General features: G+C 47.9%; 1 long non-coding RNA gene across 4 annotated transcripts in view; it reads left to right on the forward strand.

The window, feature by feature from the left end:
* Positions 1-12,769, forward strand: part of LOC311606026 — a 46,166-nt gene extending 33,397 nt beyond the window's left edge. For 3 of the 4 annotated variants that reach the window (XR_014782167.1, XR_014782168.1, XR_014782169.1), the window contains 3 exons: positions 9,678-9,811; positions 9,964-10,099; positions 12,470-12,769. This is a non-coding gene — a long non-coding RNA (uncharacterized lncRNA). Of the gene's footprint in view, positions 1-9,677; positions 9,812-9,963; positions 10,100-11,961; positions 12,106-12,469 lie in introns of all 4 variants that reach the window. The other variant, XR_014782166.1, reaches the window with a different exon arrangement.
* Positions 12,770-16,469: the final 3,700 nt, after the last annotated feature.

The following is a 16,469-nucleotide window of genomic DNA, read 5'->3' on the forward strand; positions in this document are numbered from 1 at the left end:
CCCTACCTCCTAAAGATTCTACCACCTGCCAGTATGTCCACAGGCTGACAAAGCTTTGGGGGAGGGGGGGAAATAAGCTTACCCAAATTATAGCAGATGGGACTTCTAGAGGGAGCCCTGGGGATCTGAGTCTGTACATGGAAGGCAGTGTCTGCTCAGAGCTTCCTGTTATGCGCACAGACTTCTTCTAAGGCAGCTGCAGTCCAAGACAATGACACATCAGATGAGAAGGGCCAAGGGGGCCACCCTGGATGCTTCCTTTGATTTTGAAGTTGGGACCTTCCAATCAACTTTGGACCTGGGGAGAAACATGACAGTGGCAAGGCAGGCAGAGAAGGAATACCTTTTCCTGCCATTGCTGGCTACTGTAGGCCAGGCTGGACTGGCAGTCATCCTCCAGTCTCTGCCTCTTGGGTACTAACTGGGTTTCCCAGCTTGAGTCACCATGTCTGGATGACACTGAATTTACTTTTTCTCTCTCTTCTCTCTGTCCCTCTGTCTGTCTGTGTCTCTGTGTCTGTCTGTCTGTCTGTCTGTCTGTCTCTCTCTCTCTCTCTCTCTCTCTCTCTCTCTCTCTCTCTCTCTCTCTCTCTCCTTTCCCTCCTCTGTTACAGGATCTCCCTATGTTAGCCCTTGCTGGCCTGGAATTTGCTATGAAGACCAGGCTGGCCTTGAACTCACAGAGTTCCACTTCTCTATGCCCTCAAGGGCAGGGTCACAGATGTGTATTGCTGTTTGGCTTGTTTTGTTTTGAAATGACTCATACACCCCAGGCTGGCCTCGACCTTGTTATGTAGCCAAGACTGGTCTTGACTCCTGTCTCTATGTAGCTCTTGAATGATGGGATTACAGGTGCGCACCACCATACTTGGTTCCTGGACTTGAGTTACTTACTGCACTTGCAGTATTTAAATGGAAATAGTTTCTTTGGACCTAAATTTCCAGAGGCAAAATTCCCCTTGGCCCTGTATAAAATGAAGATTGCCTGGTGCGGGGCTCGTGTGGCTATGGGAGGGGAGGAGACAGGTGAGGTGTGTGAGAATCATGTAGCAAGCAGAAGCACTCCATGCAGTCCTGCTGGGATGGCTCTCCTGTTTCCAGGAGAACAGCAACTTTACATGGCTGTGGTGAGCAGGCTTCCCAGGCTGCTGCTAAGTGCTGGGTCTCCTGCATCCATAGGCTTCCAGGGTAGGATGCTGACAGTTAAATTGCTTCCTCTGTGGGACAGGCAGGATGCTGACTCTGAGCCCTGACGCCTTTACTTAGCTTTTATGGGAGAAAGGAGACTTAGACACTGTGTCTGCTAGGTTCACCCAGCCTGACTATGTCGAGAGTGCTGGCAAGTTTCTTTTGCCTGTAGGAGTCAGTCAGTTACAGGATGAGGAAAGAGGGTCTTTACCTTGACCCGTGCTGACCTGTGGAAATTAAAGGTGTCATAGTGTGAACAAACATATCTTACTTTAAGTTTCTCAGTAGCTACGTTAGAAGAAGAAAAAAGGTAAAGTTAATTATAGTATTTTAATTTCCCTAATGAATTAAAAATCATTGCAATATAAGCAACATCAAGTACTAACACACAGAAATGTTAGTATAATTCATGATAATTTACATGGGTTGTTTTTCACTTAAATATTTGAACCCAAAGTAAATGTATAGTGATGCCATACTTAAATCTGAACTAGCTGCATGCAAAACGGCTGCATGTGGCTTCCAGCGTAGACACTGCAGTTTACATTGAGATTTCAACTGGCAACATCTAACAACATTTTTGTTACAACCAGATAGCGTTCTACTGGGCAGCTAGTGAGTAGAGGCCAGGAATGTCACAAAGTGTCAGGGAGTGCTCCGCAGCACAGAATGATATGTCCTGAGATGCTGACAGCTCCCAGTTTTTTCTTTCTACCCTCTTTCTGAGTGTGGTTTCTTTAGCAGGGTGGGTATTACTCTTTCTTTAAAGCTCCCCTTCCATCAGGTAGCTGCTTGTCTACCATGTGGCTGCTCTCCATGACAGCTTGACTCAAGCAGCATGGCTTTCTCTCTTCCTCATTTCTTTCTCCCTCTTCCAGGCAGCTGTGGAGATGGACAGCTTGCCTGCTTTGGAGTTTTTCTGTTAAACTCTGATAAGATTGTCGTTAAACTTTAAAAAAAAAAATGGCATAGTGCAGAGCCTTCTGCTCACACAGGTCTCAAAGGAGACTGTGGAGGGCTGCTTTCTCTCTCTTTTGCAGCCTGGCCACCCATGGTGCTTTGCTTCAGCGCAGGCCCCACCAGCAAATCATGGTTTGAAGACTCCAAAAACTGTGAGCCTAAATTAACCCTTTTTCTTTCTAATGTGATTGTCCTGAGGTGTTTGTTACAGTACTGGAAAGCTGCTCAATGCACCTTTCCGCAGGCATGGAAACAAGGAACCAAGAGTCAGTAAGCAGCAGGATAGGTGCTGACACACAAGTCTCCTGAGTTGAGCACAAGGTGTCAGAGACAAGCATCTTGTCCTAAGAATGCATTTCTTGCTCATTTACAAAAGGACCCCAAGTGGCTTTCTAAATCTCCTATTAAATGCTGTTCTTGTCTGTCAATGGAAAGGAAGCATCTTGCAGTAAGAGGAAGCTACATCTTAAGTTGATGAGGACCAAGCGTGTTACCTTTCTTCTCCATCTCCTTACAGGTTCTTTTCCCCAAATTGTTACGGAATTAGACATTTTTGTAGAAAGTGTTAGGGAAAAGGGTGATGGACACACGGGATGAGTTAATTCCAGAACATAGCTTGAGGTATGAACCAGTGGTTCTTCTTGCTCCTTTGTTAAACCACCTAACGTCATGCAGATGCTCTCGATTGACCCTTGGCCTTGCTGGCATTGCAGTCTTTGTTTTCCCTTGTCTCCTCTCCGGGCCCCATTCTGTATTCCTGTTAGTTTGTGGATGGATTGACTCTACCCTGAGAAATGTCAGGGTCATCTCTTTGGGAGCCTTCTTCTAGCCATGAATCTGGGTTTGGATTAAACTAGAAAAAAAGCCCTTTCTGTGTCCCATCCTGGGACTTCCTAAGTCTGTAACCTCTGGGCTCCCAAAGAAAGCTCTCCCCACCTCCCACCTTTGAGACAGGTTTCTTGGCTGTCCTGGAGCTCGCTCTGTAGACCAGGCTGGCCTCACAGAGATCCGTCTGCTTCTGCCCCCAACGTGCTGGGATTAAAGGCATGGCCCTTACCTCCAGTTCTTCAGTTTATTCAGGCACAAGCATCATTCCCACGAATGTGCCTGTTGATGGGCAAACCACATTCCTGGGAGACTGTGTCTCATCTTTGCACGTCTTCATGCACTTTCCTGCTTGCTAACTCAGCTGGGGATAAGGACCCAGGGTCGAGCCATGTTGTCATTAGCATGTGTTAAGAACAACAGAAGTTGGAAAGGAAGCAGAAATTGTTGGAAAATAAGATTAGAAGAGAGACTGGGTAACTCTCATGCTGGCTCAGATGACAGCCCAGTCTGTGTCATCATGTGTTACTGGTCCCAAAGTGCACACATCTCAGGAGTGGAGGAACCACTGGGAATTCCCAGCTCCTCTGTTTCCTCTCCATGGATCCTCATTTCCTCACACTGTCAGCAAGAGACTGAGCTTTTTCTTACTCTACTTGATGCGTCGTGTGTCATCTCTTTGGATTTCTGGACAACAGTCTCAGCCCTTGACAATGGAAAAGATGGGCTCATAAACCAAGTTCTAAAGGGTTGTCTAGGGGAGAAGAAGAAAACCCTGTGTACAGCTAGACACAGCTGAACAGATCCCCACAATGTCACAGCTGTGGGTGTAAACCCTTGGTTCCATAGGGGGCTCCACACACTGCCATGACTACAGTACCAGCACTAGCATCAGAACCTTTAGTAGTGGCCCAGCATGCTCATGGAGTTGGTATGTCCTCAGCGAGAAGTGCAAGTTGCTTCTGTTCACTGCCAGCTGTGAATGAAGAAGTCCTCTGTAGATGCGGACAGCTTCTTTCTTCAGGGAATTAAGAGTGGCTTTTTAAAAAGACTTCCTTTCCTCTTCCCACTTTAACCAATATGCTCAAAAACCTAGCTGAAGCCCAGAATCCAGAGATCTGTTTGAAAGCACAGCTGGCTTCTTCAGATCTCTCTCTCTCTCTCTCTCTCTCTCTCTCTCTCTCTCTCTCTCTCTCTGTGTGTGTGTGTGTGTGTGTGTGCGCGTGTGCGAGTGCGAGAGTGTAAGGATCTGTTACTCTCTTGCTCAGCACCCTTGGGGCTTGCCTCAGCAGAGTCATGTAGTAGAGCCCAGATGTGAGGCTGTTTGCCGACTACCTTTCCCTGCCCCGCAGGAAGCTCCTGAAGCAGCACATACCCTCCTGTGTAGTCCGACCTTTGGCTGCCATCTGATGTTAGGACAGTGTGGACTCTGCAAAGCAAGGGTCATAGTTCATAGGGGGAAGTGCTCCTCTTGTCTCTAGGACCCTGAGTTACGTACGCAGTTGTATTTGCTAATGCAGCAAACCCTTTAGCTGAGCTAAACATGAGCACGGGTGAGCTGGGACGAATTCTGTGACTGCTTTCACGGAACATTTTCAGAACGTGGGTTTGTCTGTGCTTCCTGGGTGGGTGTGGAAGAGCGCTGCTCCGACTTCCACTGTGGAAGTAGAATTGAGTCTGAGGACATCTCAGGACATCCCAGGACATCCCAGGACATCCCAGGACATCTCAGGACATCCCAGGACATCCCAGGACATCCCAGCTCATTCCCCCCCCCCCCCCGCCCCCACTTCATCTGCTACTTCTGCTGTTTTAAAATACTTCTGTAATTTAAAAGCCAATACCACATTCTGGTGAAAGGTGTGTGCCTGGGGAGGATGGCATTTTTAGTGAAAACAAAGGAAACCTGATAGTCTAGCTGCGTTTGTTTTTCTGGAACTCTTCCTATTGTTGCTTAGGAAGTTGGGAGTGCAGAAACCCTAAGGAAGCCAGTCTGCGGGCCTTAAAGGCACACAAGTGGATCTTAGAGATGATCATCCTCTAGCTCGTCGGTGTTTGAGAACTGTGAAGCCAAATAGATCTATAAAAAACGATTTTTGTGCAGTGACCCGCTGCTGACACAGCCAGCCAGTGCCTCTGAAGAGCGCGCCTGCAGAGTCCTGGCTGCCTGGTTCCTGCAAGCCTTCACTGCTCACTTTTGCATGCCTCGCAGCATCTCCCCCAAAAGAAAACACACTCAAGGCTCTGTGTCTGGCCTCTCTCTCTCCCGTGGCAGTTTCCAGCCTCTGCTTGGCCTGTCTTCTTCCTTACGTCCTCACCCCGGGCCTGCTGGTGTGGGCAGCCTGGGAGGGCAGCAATGCGTGCTAGAGCACCAGTGGGGAGGGCTGGGTGCCTGCAGTATCCTCCCTGTCACCTTAGCCTGCTGTTCTCCTCTCCTGACTTCTTGGCATTTATCTCCTTTCCTAACAGATTTCCACACTGAGAGTTTAACTCAGGTCAAGAGAGAAGGCCTGAGAGGGGGGCGGGGTGGGGGTCAGAACATATGCTAACGAGCCTGGGGCTCCAGTTCCCAGCAGATTCTCCCTGTGGGTCTCTGTTGGCTCCCAGGAAGGCCTTCCCACTTCTCTCCACTCTGCCTAAAGACTCAGAGAGGCCCGCCTCTTCCTTATCTCGGCAGCATTGGGAAAGCAGCCTGTTTGCCTTGCTCTTTCAAAGTGTGCACCTTTGTCACAAAACCAGAAGGGTTCAAATGTCAGATACTTGCCAACTTCCCTGGGGTTAACTGGACTCCAGTGCCCCCCTGAGGAGAGTTAAGGGGATAATGTTATCAAATGCGAAGGGCTTATGCAGTGAGTTTATAAACATTTTCATGGGGGGGAAGGATGTCCAAAAATCACAGGTAGATAAACCCCCCACTGTGGGAACAAGATGAATGGTGACAGAACATGGGAGAGGGAGGCTCTGCCAGTGTGCCCGAGGGAGGGTGATCTTGATGGGCACCTGGGGAGAAGCTTCCTGCTCACTTGCCCCCAGGCCTTCCTTGACTGAACACACGGAGGAGAAAGGGCAGAACACAGTGAACTTAATGACATAGAAACCGAAGGGGGGGCTGGGAGGGGGTTGGGGGACCTGGGGGTTGGGAGGGGTGGGGGGTGGGGCTCTCCCTGAAGTTTGGTTCAAGTCTCTCACGAGCCTCACCTCAGGAGTTCCAGCGCAATTAGCTTTTACTGCGAGGGCTGCCTCCATAGAGACAATACCACCTGTATGGACATTATGTATGTTTCAAAGAAGAATGTTGAAACTGAACATGCTTTAGGGCAATGTACATACGACCTCCCTTCTGCTTCTTTCTCAGTTGCAAGCCTGCAGTTTTCTAGGACTCTCCCAAAGGCTCCCATTTACAGCAAAACACATGTCTTCACTTTCTTGTTCAACTTTAGTGCCTCCTGGCTTGCCTTATCGGATTGCCACCCTAGCCCAGGGACCTCCAGAGGCACTCTATAGTCTCATTATCTAGAAAAGGGGAAAGGAAATAAATGAATCCCTTTGAACAACGTAACTCCGAAAGCTCCCCAGACACCATAGAGTGCCCCTGCTGGACACTTAAGCAACACTCTCCCTTGGGAAGCCCCCACCTATGCTTGGGTGTGTCTTATCGGGGGTCCCCAAGTGACCTTCTTTCTTCGGCCCTTGTTCTTAAATCTATGTTAAATTTTGTTTTCTTCCAAATCAACTCCACCTCTGCTTCATACTGTAGTCTCATGCTGAACTTCTTCTCTGTGCAAACTCAAGAGTCTCCGCGGTACCAGGGGGAAATGTGTGAGAAAAACCCAGCTGCTGCAGGTGGAGCTGTGTCTCTGGCCCACTCTTCTTCACTACTGACAGGGGGCAATACAGACTAGACGTCTAACTTCTTGGTTGGCAACAAATCAGTATAGTGAAAAAGTTCCCAGGGCTGTGAAGGGCAAACTGATGGGTATTACGTGAATCAACATGGCTGAGACTTGGGGGAGGGCCGTAACTCCTTTACTTATCTCTCTAGTTCCCTAACTAGACTCCTTTCTCTCCTCAAGTTGAGCCTTCAGGTATTTCTGGGTCGCCATGGTGTTTCTTACTGTCAACTTCCTCCACTTTCGCCCCCCTCCCCCATATATTTTCTTTATTTCTTTTCTCAGTAATTCTCTTTAGCCTCTCTGGTTTCCTCAAGAATCTCTATCCTTCCTGCTCTTCCAGGAACCAGTAGGAGGCTTCAGGGGAGTAGTACAAACAAGGGGCCACTCCCCCAAGAGAGTAGATATCTCCTTACCCCAGGGTGAGGGCCATCCTCCGGTCTTTTATGTGAGAAAGCTCTCATCTTCTTAATTCCTAGAAATGGCTCCCTGCAATTTTCCTTCATGGCTGGATAAGAGCTTCTGTTGTGGACTAAGTTATGGCTCCAAAGGGCATATGCCAGAGGTCCAAGCCCCCACTTCCATATCTTAGAAAGACTGCATTTGGAGGTAGACCGTTTGAGTAGGAGATTGAGTTAAAATAGTCATTTGAGTGGACACATCCCACATGCTCTTATAGAAAGACGTTAGGATGCTGACACACACAGCAGGGGAGACCACATGAGGACAGAGGGAGAAGGCTAACTACAAATAAGGGGGGGGGCAGAGGGAGAGAGAGAGAAACTAGCCTTGCCAAACTTAGACAAGGTCTATAGGGAAATAAATGCCTGCTGCTTAGGCTGCCCTGTCTGTGGTATTTGCTATGCAGCCTGGGGAACAAGTCCTGTCTCAAATGGTGTGTACTCCATCATGTGACACCCACAAGACTCCCAATTACCCCTATTTACCTCTGACAAGCCTAGAAATGGACCCTCCAATTATCATTACATGTTTATTTAACGACTCACTCAACTGTTTGTCCTGCAAACTACTTAAACACAGAAATGGAGATGTTTGACCAAAGATGAGTGGCAGCTTTTCTACGTAGCAAGAACAGTGTGCCTGTGCACCACCCTCAGATACAAAAGTCTAAATGACCGTCATCTGGCATGCTCTTGCCTTTGGATATGGGTACCCTATTGATTGCAACAGCCTCAATCAAAGTGGTTTCCTCCCTGTTATGACTTAGAGGGAACCAGAATCTTGACCTGCCTTCTCCATCCAGGAACCAAGGTCTCTTGAACTGCTTACTCTGTTCCTGGTGATGGCAGATTCCATAGGGAACTCACTTCCTGATCACTGTGCCTAGACATCTTCCCATGGCAGAACATTGAGTATTTGATTTTAACTCTTTACATTCTGGGCTACACAGGGAAACCCTATCTTATGGGTTCCACTGCCTCCTAAACCATAGCAGGGACTATTGAGTAGAGGAAGGGGACGGGGGTGGGGGATGGGATGGGGCGTGGGAGGGTCGGGGAGACAGAGGAGGGTAGATAAGAGAGCTTAATGGAGTTGTAAATATGATTTAAGTACACTATAAATGTATGATAATCTCACAATAAAACCCATTATTTTGTACAAACAGTATACACTCATTTTAACGTCTTTAAATTTTTGGTCTTGTTGCATCGTGAAGGGTGACTCTGGGAAATAAGGTAGTATTGGTGAAACAGAATTAGCAAACACACTGAGAGCATGGTGACCTGCATCTTGGCTGGTTTCCATAGAGGCTCGCCAAGTAGGTATCTTTGGGAGTGTTGCTTCTCTCTTAGGGTGGAGCTAGAACACCTTCAGGCCTTTGATAGCTGAAACAGAACTTATTCTAGAACAGGGCCCACTTGTGAACCAGTTTGGAAAATTACTAAATCACAAGAAAGTAGGAAGAAGAAAGTACCACAGCCCTGCCCCACCCCTGCCCTGCTTGCTGTGGCCTTGTCCACTCCTAGCATGTGCATGCTGTGTGACCCACTTCCTGTCTTCTGCATGGCCTGGAAAGCCCATGTTAGGAAAGGAGGAGGTCTGGCAGGCAGCAAGGCCAGCCAGGGGTGAGGCGCTGGGTGTGTGAAGATGGGCTGGCAAAGGGAGTTCCTTGGCATGTGTTTTCAAAATGAGGGCTGGGGAAGCGCGGTGACTCAGTCGGCACTGTACCCACAGGCTCTACATTTGCACACCCAACTAACTGTGGATTGAAAAATAATCAGAAGAAAAATTGATGGTGTACTAAACACACAGCTTTCCTCTCACTCACAACCACCACTACAGACAGAGGTGATCTGAAGCAAATAAGACGGCTAGGTCCTAGGAGGATACAACACCACAGGCGTGCGTGCTTATGTACCTGACGCATGCCTTGCCTCTGGGGCCAGAAGAGGGCGCTGGATTCTCTGGAACTGGAGTTACAGCTGGTTATTAGCTACCATGTGGGTACTGAGAATCGAACCAGAGTCCTGAAGAAGATCAGCCAATGCTCCTAACCACTGAAGTTTTATTTAGCTAACCAGCCTTTGAAGAATGCTCAGTATAGGTGTGGTTTCTGACTGGGAACCTGGGTTCATGGTAGAGATGGCACACTGTCTCCTCTTACTTGTCTTTAAGTCTTTTGTACTGCGTTTGCATCCCCATGGGGCTCAGGTTGGTCTAGAGCTTCCATCCTTCCTTTCAATGACTGGGTGCCCATCACCATGCCCAGCTGTGCTGTGTGTTCGACAGAGGTGGACAGGTGGTGCTGGGAGCCCGGTTGGGGGGCCCTGATAACACTTTGGAACTCAACAGCTAAAGAAGACTAAAGGGCCTGAGCTGGGATTGGGATTTACACCAGGATTCCACAGAGCACAGCACTCTGAACAGCCACAGCCAAGAGAGTTCCCCACCAGAAGAGCCCGCCCTTCCGTGCCCTGCCTCTTCAGGTAAACCATTTGCCATTGAAGAGCCACTTCTGACCTGAGGAGAAGGAACCTCAACTCCATCTCACCTAGGCCAGTAAGCCCTGGGCCCCACCCCCTGCCCCCCAACATCCCCCTCAGCTCTCTGAGTTAATTCTTCATGGATTCAACTTCAGGGTCACTTCGTTGAAGTAAACTGAAGAAAGACCTGGCAATGCAGCCTCGGAAGCCACCGGCTTTGCTGTAGGCTGTAGCAGGCAAACCCACGCAGATAATCCTAAGAGCCTGCAGATTGACCTTTCCCTAGACGTGGTAAGTGCCCACCTGTGCCAGGGTTGCCTTAACACAATGCCCCAGTACGAAGGCCCCTGGGAGTACTGCTTAGAGTGACTTTACAGACTCAAAGCCACCCTCTCAAAGATCATAGGGTCAGTCTGGTCACAACCCTACCCATGGCCTGAGATGGTCTCTAGCAACACAGCTGAGGAATATTTATAGGTAGCAACCCATGACTGGAAAGTGCTAACATTCCAATTTGATAAGACGGCTATGCTCGCTTCTAAGTGCTTGCAGTTCTCAAAACCACAGAAGTGGATGGCTGCAGGTGCCCAGTGGAAGCTACCCGGCCTACCCCTCCCACTGTAGAAACAGAGCTGATTTGCTCACGAGCATGAAGTTACTGTGGACCTAGGATTAGGTGTCCTGACTTCTTGCCCAGTGCCCTCTTGGCCCACCACCCCCTATTGTTCATCTTAAATTATTGCAGGTTCTCTGGCTGTAGGGCCTTTTAATTGGTTCATATTCACAGGATGATATTCTCTTGAGGATAAGATTAAACTTTTATTTCCCCTCATTTACTTCCCACTCCTCCCTGACCCACAAAGGCCCAACACTGTCAGTCAGAGCCATTGAAACTCTGGCTGAAACCAGTCAGAAAAGGCTTCCTGCCAAGTGACTTTTGGCCAGGCAGTGCGATGAGCTGAGTACAAAGGAGAGAGCCTCCCTGGTTTTCTCATGTATGTTCCACATCAGCCTTGAGCTAATTTGATCCAGCTCAAAAATGTGCCCCAGTTATTCTGCAAATGCTTACAAGGCCCGAATGTCAGGTCTGAAAAAGGAGGTAGAGAGAATCCAGTGCCAGGCTCTCCAGCTGTGCTCCAAAGAGCTCTAGAAGCTTCCTCGGGAAGGAGTTTGTCTCCCCATTCAGCTCCTAGGCATAGGCGAGCTGGGAGCCTGAGCAGACCCTGTTCCAGGCTATGCACCGTTCAGCTGTTTAGCTGGGGCTCCACGTCAGGGCTCTTGTGTGTGTGTGTGTGTGTGTGTGTGTGTGTGTGTGTGTGTGTGTGTGTAGAGTCTGAGGCTGAAAAATCCATGCCAGCTGCAGTTGTAACCCAGAGCTTCCATATGAAGGGTGTGGAAACAGGGGTTTATTCTGGTTGAGGGAGGAGACAGTGATCACACTGGGTGCAGGGAGGTGGGGGACACCTTGCTAGTGACAGGATCAGGCTGGAAGACAGCTGTAGCCACTGCCCCTTCACTACTTTGCAGGGCTGACCTGGCCCTTCTATGAACCTGTAGTTTGGGCTCCACGGAGATTTGGTTTTTAGAAAATAGCATGAGGCGATGAAAGCTACTTACCTGGCAAAGGGAAAGGACAAAGTCACACCTACTGAGTGACTTCTGTACCACAAGTTTCCCTCATTAAGCCTCCTGAGGAGCCTGAAGAAGTTCTACCAAGTTTCAAAGGGGGGCGGGGCATGACTGACAGGGCAACTGGGCTCTGGAAAAGCAGGGCCACCTACGTGCTGCTGCCCTTTCACTCCACATCTGCTATACAAGGCACCATTTTGCATCCTACTAGGAGTTCAGTTTTCCTTGGAGACCCAGAAGCCCACAGCTGCACACAAAAATGCAAGGAGTTGAAACCCAGTTAAAACAGAAACAGAACTTGAGCTTTTCCATTTGGAAAAAGGCTGGACTCGCCTCTGTGCCTGTTCTCCTGGGGACACAGACTTTGCTAAGGCTAGTTTCCCATCTCTTCCTAGTCAGGGTCTTGTGGTTTGTGGCTTGCAGCGTTAGCCCTGTTTTTTTTTGTTTTTGTTTTTGTTTTTTGTTTTTTGTTTTTTGTTTGTTTGTTTCTTGAAGTGGAAAACACTACTCATCTTATTGCTCAGCTCCTGGCTGGGTCCTGGAGCCCCTGTCCCTCTGGGACATGGGTGTGGCAGCGCTGTGCCTGCAAATGCCAGCGATAGAGAGATAACACTGCAGAGAGAAAAACCATCAGAGACACTAGGATGCCAACCTTCGTTCTCGTTCCTGTAAGACATTTTCAATCGCTCTGTCTCTCAAAGGATCCTGCCTCTCACAGGTTCTGAGGCAACTTCAGGTCTTTTTTTTTTTTTTTTTAATCATTTGCTGGGGATTTTCACAAGAAACAGGCTCTGCTCAGCTTCTAGTTATGTAAATCTTCCTCCTAAAAACAAAGAGTTGTTTTGAATAAAACTGAACTGATGGAGCTGCTGAGACCCATGGGCCCGTGGCATGAGACTGCCAGGCTGTGTGGAATTAGTGCCAAGTCTTGCCAGGGTCCTGAGGCACATTGTTTAGGGTGTGTCCCAGTTGCTCTTTTCCATGGAAGAAATATGGTGCATGCTGTCGTTTTGAATATTTTTGTATTTTCAGCTTTAGGAACCAGCATCTGTATCTCTTTCTCTTAGAAGAACCCAAAGCTGGGCTGGGGAGAAGATGGCTCAGAGGTTAAGAGCATTGGCTGCTTTTCCAGAGGACCCAGGTTTGGTTCCCAGCACCCACATGGCAGCTCATAACAGTCTGTAACTCCAGTTCCAGAGGATCTGACGCCTTCACACCAATATGCATAAAATAAAATGATAATCAAAATTACTTTTTAAAAAAAGCTGCCTCTGACTCTGTTGCCTGTCTTTGGATCCCTTTCCCATAGCTGGGCTGCCTTGTCTGGCCTCAGTGGAGAGGAAATGCTTAGTCCTGGTGCTATTTGATGTGCTGAGGGTTGGGGGGGGGATGGGGGTGGGGGGGGGTTGGTACCCTTCTCTCAGGAGAAGGGGATGGGAGGGGGGACTGGGAGGATAGAAGGGAGGGGTCTGCAAGCAGGCTGTGAAGTGATTAAATAAATAAGTTAGTGAGGAGGGAAAAAAGAACAAAAGTTGGTGGTAGTGAAGTTGGTTGGTGACTTTGGCTTGATTGTGTAATCTGGATATTAAAGATTATTCTCAAGGCTTTGTTTTGTTTCATTTTGTTTTTGACAGCTTTAGAGATAAATATAGTAACCATCTTTCAATGTCAAACTAAACCAACACTATTTTTTGAAAACATTTGACTCTAAATAGTAAAGTGATGAAATTGTTTCAACAGGCACAAAAGTGGGTTTTGATTGTTTGTTTTTGTTTTTTTGTTTTTTGGGTTTTTTTTTTTTGCACAAAAGTAAAAAATTAAAACCACACCATAATTTGGCATCTTCCTCATTGACTTCAAGGTTATTATTTATGGCTATATTTACATCTGCTTTAGAGGGGTAGTTCTCTATGTCTTTTTTATTTTGTTTGGTTTTTTTTGTTGTTGTTGTTGTTTTCGAGACAGAGTCTCTCTGTGTAGCCTTGGCTACTCTGGACTCACTTTGTAGACTAGCTGGCCTCAAACTCACAGTGATCCACCTACCTCTGCCTCCCAAGTGCTGGGATTTAAGGTGTGCACCACCAACCCCAGCTCTTATTTTCATTTATTTTTAGGGAAAATTCTCAGGACACAGTATAGGTAGCTTGGGCTCGAACTTTTGGTGCTTTGTGGTCTCTGATTCCCTTTCCTAGTGCTGAGGTTAGAAGGGTGCAGCCCTATGCCCAGCCTTTTTATTTTTTATTTATTCATTTTATATTATTTTTAAAGAAGAGCTAAACAGCTTACTTTCTCAAGCATCTAAATTTAAATATTACTTTAATTAAAAAAAATTTTTTAACAACACCTTAGCAAGCATGAAGCAAAGGCCAGCAAAGACTCTTTGGGTAGGAGATCAGTGTCTTCTCTCATCTGAACTCTAGGACACTGTGGGCATGTCTCCTGGGGCAGGGTCCTGGGGGCTTTTTGTCACTTGGCATGCACCACCAGAGAGGCAGAGGGAAAGCCAGGTTACACTTTGATGGGTGTGCATCCTGACTGCCTAAGGTAAAGTGCAGTGTTTTAGCGTACTTTACCAAACATAAAGTAACGTCTGTGTTTTCACAGTGGAGGATCCAAGGAGCATCCTGGGGCAGCCACCGCAGATTGTCCACCCCGAGGGACAGATGTTAGTTGAGAGTGTTGCTATTCATGGACCACTCCTGAGCCTCTTCCCTTCTCTGTAGTTGTAGCAAGCTCAAGCATCGGGCCAAAACAAACGGTCCAGGGATGAACCATGCTTTCATGGTGTGCTACACACCCGGGAAGGGGTTTCTTTGTTTGTTTTAGAAGAGATTGAATCTCTGTTCTCCAGTGGTGTGATTTGTGCTCCCTCTGTCTTTGATTTCTGTCTCTCTGGGAGAGCCACTTCAGATCACATGCTGGGGACTGTTAAAAAGAGCATGCTGGAGCATCGGGACTGGGCCTGGAACTCTCGGGACAACGTTCTTCACGCTCTCTTAAGAGCTTAGAGGTTTGGAACTGGTGGCAACTGGTAGTTTTCAGTGTTTGGTAAACAGCCAGTATCCGGAGCCCTGGGAACAGCCTCGCTTAGCTCTTTGTTTAAGTTTTGGGCTAGAGGCTCTGAGAAGTTGGTGCAGGGGAGAGAAATTAACAACCACTGCTCGTTCACAGCTGGGCAGCCAAGTGGACAGGCCTGAAAGACCCAAGCTGACAGTAGAGAAAGAGGCCCCTGACCAGTCTTGGACCAACAGCTTTTAGAGGAGGACACTCCCTCGCCCCCACCCGCCAACTGCTCTGCATCTGCCTGGCCTCTGGCCAAAGATCTGTGCACACTGCAGCGTTGGTATGCTTTGGGTGAGGCTCGTGGCCATAGCAACAGGATGGGAGAGACCCAGTTCCTGGGAGTAAGAACTGTGGCCAAGTTACAGATTGGGCAGGCAAGGGGTAGGGAGGGGAGGTCAAGGTTGGCTTTGCCTGAAGAATGGAGCCTTTTATTGTTGTGGACAGAGCCACTTCAGTCAGGGCTGCTAATGGGCCATCTCAAGCCTCGCCTTTCTCCAAGTACCTGTGGGTCAAGCCAAGTGTTCGTTAAACTCTGGTGAATGTGATCAACCCACTGACCTCCTGATTTCAGACAGAATTAACCACTGATCTACTAGTGGCACGTGGACCTATTTAAGTATGCACGTGCCTAATTCTTCAATCATGGCATATGTTCACTTTAGGAAAAAGAGATGCTCTGTGCACTCATGGCCTGTGGTTGGAGCCCCGGGCTCATGTTTGAGGAGCTGAGTTCTAATCCTAGCACTGACTTTTCCCCTCTCTGTGCACGGTTTCTCTGAACATTAATGTTCCTGTCTGTGAAGGCTTATGGTGATGAGGTAGAAAAGAGAGGGCTGGCTCCTCTTTGGAACTTCTATGTCTACAGGCTACAGAATAAAGGATCAGAGATACTTCTATTGTGGAGGCGTCTTTGTTTCTTCTTGTATTTCTTTGAAGGCACCAGGTACAGCTAAAGATAAGAAGGGTCAACAGACTTCGTTTTCAATTTTTTCTTTAAGTTCTTTATTTCTTCTAGAGCATCTTTACGCTCACACACGATGGAAAGGAGGCTTCGCAGAGATCACACACACAGCCTGCACGCACACCCTCCCCCGTTATGCCATCCTAACAGATCAGTGCATTTGTTACAATTGATAAATACATTGACAGACAGTGATCATGCAGAGGTCAGAGTTTATGGCATGGCTCCTTCTTGGTGCTGTTTAGCCTATGGGTTTGCAGAGAACAAATTAAGCTACGTCTCCACCAGGGCTTAGTGGATAAGCTTAAGCATGAGGCTCTGGGTTCAAATCCCCAGCACCTACAGAAAAAGCTGGGTGTGGCTACACACTTGCCTAGAGCCCCAGTGAGGGAAGTTAGGAGGATTCCTGATGCTTGCTGGCCATCAGCCCAGCTCCAGGCGCAGTGATGATGGAGAAGTGGGTAGCAGACATCATCCCCTGGCCTCTGCACATGAGTGTAGGAGCACACAATAACACATAGACAAACACATACAACACACACACACATACACACACACACTCACTCCATAAAAATTAAAAAAAGAGAAAGGTTAAGTGTCTATCAGCATTACATTGCTGTCTGACCCCCACTTCCCTAAGCCTCCAACAATAACTGATCTTTCCTCTGTTTCCAGGGCTTTGCCTTTCCCAGAATATCATGTGACCTCTGCTAACTGGCTTCAGATAACTTTCTATTTCATTGTTACTGTTTGCTTGTTTTGACCCAGGATCTCAATGACCTGGAGCTCACTTTGTAGCCCAAGCTGGCCTTGAACTCAGTAATCCCTCCTACCTCAGCCTCCCAAGTGCTGGGATACAAGCATGATCCAACAGGCCCAGCTCACACAGTTTCCTTTTTTCCCTCCTGCCTACCCCTCCTTTTTTCTCTTCTGACTCTTGCAAGTGTCAACTGGCATCACCACTGCCTGGTGGCCTTGCTTTGGTGACAATTGTAACAATGTACTCAT

This window comes from Acomys minous (genome assembly GCF_964271855.1).
Source record: "Acomys minous genome assembly, chromosome: 9".
Lineage (NCBI taxonomy): Eukaryota > Metazoa > Chordata > Mammalia > Rodentia > Muridae > Acomys > Acomys minous.